Source organism: Belonocnema kinseyi, chromosome 5, assembly GCF_010883055.1.
Source record: "Belonocnema kinseyi isolate 2016_QV_RU_SX_M_011 chromosome 5, B_treatae_v1, whole genome shotgun sequence".
NCBI lineage: Eukaryota > Metazoa > Arthropoda > Insecta > Hymenoptera > Cynipidae > Belonocnema > Belonocnema kinseyi.
This window is the reverse complement of record NC_046661.1, coordinates 53,324,925-53,329,127: the sequence shown is the minus strand read 5'-3', so window position 1 is coordinate 53,329,127 and position 4,203 is coordinate 53,324,925.

The following is a 4,203-nucleotide window of genomic DNA, read 5'->3' as shown; positions in this document are numbered from 1 at the left end:
ATACGGAACTCATTTTTTGTAACGTGGTAACAAGATGAGAATTGAAAGCAAACTGAATGTTAAATCAAAAAGCATGAAAGAGGGAGTTCTTCTTAATATTTTCACACCAAAATCATGTCGGTACACCTTACCGACTGCGAGTAAAGCCACCCACGCTTTAACTTGACAGACTGTAAATCTTTGATTAAGCCGATTTTATGACAAAATAAATTATGTGAATTGTAATTGAGATATCTCCCAGACCAAGACAGTTTTTTATACCAGTTAGTTAGTAAAGAACCATTTGAAGCTTTAATTATTTGTAAATCAAGGTAGTTTATAACACTGTTTATTTCAATTTCATGAGTGAATGTTATGCTCTCCTCTGCACTATTAAACACGTTTACAAGAAGGTCAATTTTATCGGAATGAACGATTGCTATGATATCGTCAACATATCTTTTATACAACATCTTGTAATACTAAATCAGAAACTACCGGAGATAAGGGCGAAAACATGGGACAACCTGATCTCTATTTATAGAATTTGTTATTGAAAGAGAAAACAGTGCGATTGAAAACAGTTATAGTGGCTATTAATAGTTCATTCTTAGTTATTTTTGTTACATTATGATTTAAGATAAGCTTTTCTTCGATACAATCTAAAGCAAGATCAAGCGGGATGCTATCAACCATCAACACAATATCTAAGGAAACTATTGAGTGAGTTTTAGGTACAATAATGTTTTTTAGAATATCTTTAAGTTCCTAAATATTTTTTAAAAAAGAACTAGTGTTTTGTGAAACTGGTTTGAAAATATTAGAAATGTATTTGGATAAATTGTAAGTAGAAGAACCAACTGTAGAAATAATTAATCTCCAATTTAATTCAGGCTTATGTACCTTTGAAAGAGCATAAGCTTTTGCCACAACCCAATTGTGAGTTTTTAACCGGTATGAATATTGATCATTAATCAATCTTTTTTTCTCCCATCTAATGACTATGTCATTACATTGATTTTCTAATTTTGGAACCATACTTTTTTATATTTTTATATAGAATATTATTCTTAAGAATATTTTCAACAGTTTTATTAGTCATCTCTATTAGCTGCAACGGTTTGATTTCCCTTATCTGCTTTTACAAAAATTAAATCTTGATGTTCTTTTTGAAAATTTTCAACTAACTGGACTGATTTTTCTGAATTTTAAAATTTATTTATGTTTTTATGATTTGAAACTACTTGAGTAACAGTTTTTCGAATATTAAGCTTTACATCTTCTTTCTTAATATTTGTTCATAGAATTTTTAATATTTTCAATCAATTCTATAAAAATATTAAGAAAGAGGATGTACAACTTAGTATTCGAAAAACTGTTACTCAAGTAATTTCAAATCATAAAAACATAAATAAATTTAAAAATTTAGAAAAGTCAGTCAAGTTACTTGAAAATTTTCAAAGAAGAACATCAAGATTTAATTTTTGTAAAAGCAGATAAGGGAAATCAAACCGTTGCAGCTAGCTAATAGAGATGACCATGATAAAACTGTTGAAAATATTCTTAAGAATAATATTCTATATAAAAATATAAAAACAAGAATGGTTTCAACATTAGAAAATAAATGTAATGACATAGTCATTAGACGGGAGTAAAAAAAAGATTGATTAATGATCAATGTTTATACCGGTTAAAAACTCACAATAGTGCTGTGGCAAAAGCTTATGCTCTTCCAAATGTACATAAGCCTGAATTAAATTAGAGATTAATTGTTTCTACAGTTGGTTCTCCTACCTGCAATTTATCAAAATACATTTATAATATTTTCAAATCAGTTTCACAAAACACTAGTTCTTTTTTTTAAGAATCGTTCCTTCCGATAAAATTGACCTTCTTGTAAACGTGTTTAACAGTATAGAGGAGAGCATAACATTCACTCATGAGATTGAAATAAACAATATTATAAAATACCTTGATTTACAAATAATTAAAGTTCAAATGTTTCTTTACTAACTAACTGGTATAAAAAACTGTCTTGGTCTGGGAGATATCTCAATTACAATTCACATAATTTATTTTATCATAAAATCGGCTTAATCAAAGATTTAGTTGATAGATGTGTCAAATTGAGTGACGTGCAATATAGAAAAGAAAATTTAAATCAACTGAAAACCACATTAGTATCTAACAACTATCCTCTTCCTATAATTAATGACATGATCGCTGAGCGTGTGCATGAAATTTATAACAGTACTAAAAATAAAAATAAATGGATTGATACTTACAATAAATTTGATTTAAAAGTTCATTAAAAAATTTAACATAAATGTTTATTTCAAAAGTACGAACAGTTTAGATAACTATTTATTAAAGAAAAAAGATAGGGATGGGATTGAAAATTTGTCGAGTCTTATTTATATAATAAAATGCAAATGTTGTAATAAAGTTTGTATAAGTGAAACTGGGAGGAGATTAAAAACCTGAATTGCCGAACATAAAAGAGATTGTACAATTAGGAATTTAAATACAGACTTGTCACAAAACTCTTGGAATTCTAATCACTATTTCGATTTCGAATCCATCAATATTAAAATATTAGCTACTGAAAAAAAATACTTATCAAAGACGTATTAGTGAATCTATATTCATAAACAAATTTCGAACTATTTCTGTTAATTTAGAAAATGAAATTTTAAATATTAATAAAATTTACCAAAGCATAATTAATTAATGTCATCTTATTTTAGTTACAACAAAATGTTTCTTTAAATCTATAAATTTAATTTAAGTTCGCGTTTCCTCATCAGTAATTCTATCGAAACTTGTTCAATCATTGTAATTCACTTTATATACTGCCTTTATCTTCATCAACGACTTACCGCCTTATTTATCTCCTAGTCATATGTTCGTCGTTGTTTCAAAAATACTTAGAACGGTTTCATAATCGTTAATAATGTAGTTTTATGCAGAAAAAACCCTCTTCAATTTTATGAGGCTTTCTCTTTTTACTCATCCTCAATAATTGTTTGGAGCCTTACTCCTTTTTTTTAAACTTTAATAACGCATGAACTATTTTTAATTATGAAACAAAAAAAATTGACACGTATTGACGTATCTTTTTAAACTAAGGTATTATTTTTAAAATACTTTCCAATCATATATAATAAATTTTTTAAAACTATTTATATTTATTTTTATTATGTGTTAGCTTATTATAATTATTATTTAGATACTCTGAAAAAGGCACGCAGTGATGCCGAAACGTCGTCAAAGTTTTAATTTTTGTTCTAAAAATAAATGGAGTTGAATTGATTGCTTTAATTTGTTTTTATTTTGCCGTGGCCGTAAGACAAAAGAAATAATTTTTTCTACAATTGATTATTGCATGGTCGGTCGAAGAATGGTTTGATTTGTTGTATCCAAATCTTTACATCAATAGAAACATTACCTTAAGTGGTATGCGCATTACAGGAAGATCTTAAATTTTCGTGCGCAGGTGCGCAGTTGTCCTTTTCCTATATATTGAAAAGTGTGCGAGTGAGAAAGTTTGTCAAATTGAAGTAAGTTAGAGAGTTTCTGTTCGTTTGTTTTGATGCAGTGTCAAGTGCCGGTTTGTGGTGCAAGTTCCACGCCGAAGAAAGCGAATACAATTCGCTGTTTTAAAGTCCTCACTGTACGTACAATAAACGTCTAATATACTTTATTGTTTTTCATAAGTGCCATTTTAATAGTAATGATTTAGAAATTTAACTTTCACTCACTACCTGTGCGCCTGCGGAGAATTTATCAGAGCTTCTCACAGCCTTAAGAATCTTTACTATATACTCTGAGATTTTTATCGGTAAGGCGCTTCATTATAATATCACATTCATTGCAATTATCCGTGCTGATTAAATTGTATACATGCTTATAAATGCGTAATTTGCCAATTTCCAAACTGGGTCACCTCATAATAACTTTTAATCAAATTATAATATTTTTCATGTGTACGTTTCGAAAAAACTTTAAATTTTTCAATCAAGTTATATTACTTCCAGGATTTCTTTATCATATTACAAATTTAAAAGGTACTTACAGTCTGTCAAGTTAAAGCGTGGGTGGCTTTACTCGCAGTCGGTAAGATGTATCGACATGAGTTTGGTGTCAAAATATTAAGAAGAGCTCCCTCTTTCATGCTTTTTGATTTAACATTCAGTTTGCTTTCAATTCTCATCTTGTTACCAC